This window comes from Condylura cristata, unplaced genomic scaffold (assembly GCF_000260355.1).
Source record: "Condylura cristata isolate star-nosed mole 26May11 unplaced genomic scaffold, ConCri1.0 scaffold00020, whole genome shotgun sequence".
Taxonomy (NCBI): Eukaryota; Metazoa; Chordata; class Mammalia; order Eulipotyphla; family Talpidae; genus Condylura; species Condylura cristata.
Window position 1 is genome coordinate 9,292,030 of NW_004567121.1, and position 5,984 is coordinate 9,298,013.

Here is a 5,984-nt window from a genome sequence, read left to right on the forward strand (position 1 = left end):
ATATGAACTGAGGGAGAAGTGCTTCTAGAAGAGATGCCATGACATGGAGGTCTGAGCTGCTATGCCATGACCTATTTGTGGAACATACTTGTTCAGATATGCTTAGACATGACTCATACTGTACCATTTTTAATATATGATAAATTGTAAGCTGTGTATACCTAATGATAACAATGTGATGAATCTAGTAAATTAGTGTCTAATGCCAGATCCCTTGTCAAGTTAATCCAGGGACTACTTTTCAGTCTTGAGTAAAAATTAGCATGAGACTAGAAGAGGCAGCTAAGGTGACTGATATCAAATATGATATTAGACAACCCACAGGTACCACTATGTACAGTAAAGACTTAAACAATGGAATATGGGTAACTTAGTAGTGGGTGTGGTATGGTAGCATACATAGGATGAGGTGGGATCCTATATTTCTGAATAATCACAGTGCTGTAAACCAATGTTACCTTAAGAATTATGAATGTGTATCATTTTAGCTCCCCCATAAGTGACCTTCCTTCAAGACACTGGTTTCTATGCTCTTTGGGAGCATAAGCAGATCAAATATATAGTCATATCTCTTACATACTAACAGAAAACAAGCCAAAACCCAATCGAGAAATAAGAAAAATAGTAGGAAAAGAGTCATTGTTAGTTACCAAACTTGCCATTTCTATCCATTTTACTGAACTGAAACAGTAATTAAAGTTTTCCAGATGCTGTCGTTTCAGGGGAGCATTAAAGTAGAAAACACAAAATTGCTTTAATTGCCATGAGGTGATTAAATTTGGAAGTAATGGGCCCTCCATCAACCCAGTCTCCCTTTTTAGAAAACACTAACCAAGTTGTGTTTTCAAGAATATCAATCTACATGAACTGCTTGTATATTTTTAAATAAGTGTAGGCAGGTTATAAATCTAATCCACTTTCAGGTTTTTAGTAAAGTGCCCCAAGTTTTCCTATTCCACAATAAACATGTCTGCTTTACTATTTCTGTCTCACTAATTTAGAAATTTTCTTCTCACCTGGGTGCACAAACAATAGCAAAACTATAAACTCTCTGGGGCAGAAATTCTTACCGTGTCTCTAAAATAAAACAGACTAGATGGATGAGATCAGAATTAAAATGGCTACATCTAATGAGTTGAAGACACCCATCTGTGCTATGTCCTATTTGGAGGAAGCTAGGGAGAACAGAATTAGTAAGATATAATGACCTTTTCATCAACAATAAAGTAACAGTAGGTTAAAAAGAGGGTGGGCTAGAAGGAGGACTCTAAGACAATAAGGCTTAGCCTACTAACTGAAACAAAACAACAGTGTTAACTCAAATACTGAGTGACAATTTAGCTGTAAGAAAAGAAGTCTTTGCCTCTATAACAATACAAACTCTACCTCCCTAAAGGAAACTATGGATCATTTGGCAAGTTAATGTTTCCTTGGAAAGTAAGACACAACATGTATTCTTCCAAGTGAAAATGGCACAAGTGTTCAGTAATCCATCACAGTTCTCTGGATGAGGGAAGACTTGGCATGTGATTCTGCAGTTTTCTAGTATGGTATAGGTGTACTGTCTTTTCCTGAATGCAGGTTGAGATTGATCCAAGCAAAATTGGACTGAGATTTAAAGTGCAATAGAAAGTGAGTAATCACAGTTAAATGTTCATATTTTCAAATACATTTATTTATGAACCCTATGCTGGAGCAATATTCATATACCTGTGGAATATTATCTGTGGAAGATTTCAGGCAAAAATATGTTGCTATACTTACCAGTGACCTTAATACTTTGAAGTAAGTATTACCCTTTGTGGCTAATAGTCAAGATTTATATGTTCTTGTCCCAGGTTACAAAATTGAAAGAATGGTTCATAGAGCTGGAAGGAAATTGTATCCCTGAATTTTCTATTCTTTTCTTTTGAAGTCCAACTAGAGAAGTAGAAATATTCCAATCAATTTTTCTTTGGATGGAATAAATGTTCAGATTAGAAAAGGGAAAAGGAATTATTTAATAAGAGCTTATTAAAAATCATTGGGGCATATCGTGTTACAGGAAAGGATATACTCTTTAGCAACTTCTGAGATTAATGCTATTTAAATTACATATAAAGTTTCATGATATAAATATTTTTCTATTTATCATAATTAAACATATACAAAGTAAACTTTTATAATTTAAAATTATAATAAGGCTTTGTTCTAATTGCAGGAAATCACAAAACAGTAAATAGTTTGAGATGTCTATTTTCCAGTCATCTGACACAGTGATTGCACTTTTTCTTTGAGAATGTTATTACTAAAAAGCTTTATCACATTCCAACTTGATAAACAAAAATATTTCCTTCTATTCAAGGTCACAGAAAGACAATAAGCCTGTGGAAAGCAGTAAAGAAGAAATTCTGGTGCTAAAAAAAATTGTTTATCGTTTTCTGGTTTAGTTCAATCAAGTAAAATTGTTTTTATAGAAAAAGCACAGCAAATACCAATACACAAGGGGCAAACGACTGAACTCAATATCAGTCAAGTGGCCCAGTCTCATAAATATTTATTATCTTGTCTCCAAGTAAAAATTTTTAAAAGCATCTACACTGATGGATTTAGGAAATACCTTCTTGAGGGAATAAATCTGATGACCTGAAACTGAAGAGAAAATGACAGTCATGTTAAAGAAAAGAATTCTGCAATATTAGTCTGGTCTTTTATTCATTTAATTCCATTATAACATTTAGCAAATTGAAAGCAAATATTTATTGAATAAATAATATTCTCTGTTCATACCCTATCTGCTCTACAGAGCCGCAGAATGTATGATTACCATGTGTTCATGTATAAAAAGGATCTTTAAAGATTTTAATGTGATCTATAGAAATCCGACACAAACTAAAAAGGGAAATTTTTTTTTTATGTCAGAGTACTTGGAATAAGATATACCTGCACTTGAAATAGACACTCTTGTAAAGTTATACTCAAGGAATCTTATCTAAATACTTGACTGATGCAGCATCTACTTCAAGTCCATATCGTTGTTGACAGAATTCAGTTTTTCATTGGCCTTCATTCCTAAATGTCTTTTAACCAGCGACCACTTCCCATTCCTTGATTCACACCCTTCTTGAACATGTCAGTTTGCTTTATCAAAGCATAAAAGTCAAGAAGTCAATAGTCAACTAGCAAAACAGAAGTCACAATCTTATGTAGTTTAATCATAGAAGTGACATTTCACTATATTTTCCATATTATGTTGCTATATTTTCCATATTATGTTGCTGTTTTCCATATTATGTTGCTGAGCAGGTCCCATTCTACTCAAGGGTCAGGATTACACAAAGTTGGGTAGGTTTTGGAGAAGCCATCTTAGAATTTCCCTACTGTACAAAACTTACTGTGAGTAATATCATCCTTTTTCACAGAAAGTATTTGATAAATATTGGTTATTGTTGTTTTTCAGGATAACTTCTATTGTTTAATTATCATTGTATTCAATTACTTCCATTGCTGCTTCGATGTTGTCTCAAGCACATTGGTTCACAATCAAAGATTGTCACAGTCAATTGTTGAGATTCCTTTGCTACAGGTAACATTTTTCCAATGTTTCCCTAGTTAACTAACTGCAAAAGAGCATTTTTTTTAAATTTTTATTTATAACAGTTTATTTTTACATCATTTTGTACTTTTTTTTTTCCATCTCAATTGTAATCCCCACAGGTTTCCCATCACCAAGTCACCCATGTGCCATCACCATAATCCCATGCACTTCCCTCTCCACCCCCCCATTTTTGATCCCATTCCCCACTCCACTCCCACAAAATGTTTCTGGTATATGGCTGTTCATTCTTGTTATTTTCTTGCCTGGTCCATTATACTCCTGCTATGAGTGAAACCCTCCAGTATTTTTCTTTCTCTTTCTGGCTTATCTCACTAAGCATGATCTTTTCCAGCTCCATCCAAGTTGCTGCAAAAGACATGTGTTTCTCTTTTTTAGTTGCTGAGTAATATTCCATTGTATATATGTACCACATCTTTTTAATCCAGTCACCTACTTTTGGGCATTTGGGCTGCTTCCATGTTTTTCCAATTGTAAATAAAGCAGCAATAAACATAGGGGTACAGATATCTTTTTCAATCAGTGTTTTTGTGTCTTTTGGGTAGATACCTAGGAGGGAGTTTGCTGGGTCATAGGGAAACTCCATGTTTAGCAGTTTGAGAAACCTCCAGACAGTTTTCCATAGGGTTGTACTAGTTTGCATTCCCACCAGCAGTGCAGGAGAGTTCCTCTTCTCCACATCCTCGCCAACATTTGTTGTTGCTAGTTGTTTGAAGATGTGCTACTCTCACTGGGGTGAGGTGGTATCTCATTGTGGTTTTAATTTGCATCTCCCTTATTATGAGTGATGTTGAACATTTTTTCATATGCTTATTTGCCATCTGCATTTCCTCTTTGGAGAAGTGTCTTTTTAGCTCTTCTGCCCATTTTTTGATGGGGTTGTTTATTTTATTTTTGTTGAGTTTCTTCAGTTCTCCATATATTTTTGTGATCAGTCCTTTATCACTACTTTTGTGTGAGAAAATGTTTTCCCAATTAGTGGGCTGTCTGCTTGTTTTTTGTAATGTCTCCAAAAGAGCATTTTAATGGAATTAAATTGAACCATGGAAAATACTCAACAACTTTATTATGTACATTGCTACCATTATAACTTGTTAAAAGGCTGGTTGGGATTATACTGTATGGAACCAAGAGAAAATGTATATCCTTATTCTAAAGATAACATGAAGCCACTATAGACTTGGCTGTGTGGTCATTATCAATATTCCTCATTAATCCCTACTTAAAAGGATGTGTAACAACTTTTAAAATATAAGTGGTAAGAAATCAATTCCAGAAAGAATAATTATTACTTGTAAGCAGAGACTAAGGTGGTCATGGGAAGACACCATTTAACAGTTATATTTAATTGCCCACTGAGATATTTTATCTGTTTTTTATGTCTTGCTTATTATACACCTTTGAGGATATTTTAGGAACACTTGCAAAATATAATGAAGTGAATCAACTGATCAATTCAGGCACGCAGGAGAAAAAATAAGCAGAGTCAAACTTTCTTAAAAGAATAATGCCCTATGTCTAAATGAATACAAATATTTGTCATATTATTCTTTTATTTAATGCTTTTGTTTTGCTTGAATAAAATCAAAAGCAAAGCAAAATACTGTACTTAGGTGTTTTCAGAATTGTGAAGAGTACTAGATGTAGACATGATGAAACTACAAAATGACAACTCTGAGCATTTTTTTGTCAGACAACTGCTCTATAAAATAACTATCATGTGGGGGGAGGGAAGGGCTCAGAGGCTGCTTGGCTCCTTTTTAATGACTTTTACATTGTTTTCCTCTTGATATTTTAAATATTTTCCAGAAAATATTGAGAAAATGATTTATCTATTCATGCACAGAAATAAGGGATAATTCTAGTCCTTTTAGGTTTAAATCCACATGAGGTAGGCCAGGGAGAAATCACAAGACTGCCTTTCCTCTACTATGAGATGCAACAGAACCAAGAATCACAGGTGTAGGGCAGCTCTAGAGAAGTGACCTTAAATTATGTAGACTCTATGAAATCTCTAAAGGGATCTTGAGATGAGATTCTACCATTTGCCTAAAATCTCTTACAAAATCATAAACAAACACAAAGCAAGTTTCTATTGAACTAATCTATGGGAAAGAAATCCATTTACTTCCCAGGCAGTCAACTCCATTTTCACTCAGTTAGACTGTTAATAATGACTGTCTGGTACTGAACTGAAATTCATACCACTGACAACTGGCACTTTACAACTCGTAGTCATGGCCTTCAGAATCAGACTGTGCCATTTACTTGTCATAGCACAGCTAAAGCATTCATTTTTCACTGTAATTTCATCTAGCATATCATCTATATATATTATATATTTCATATATATATATATATATTTCATATATATATATATATATTTCAT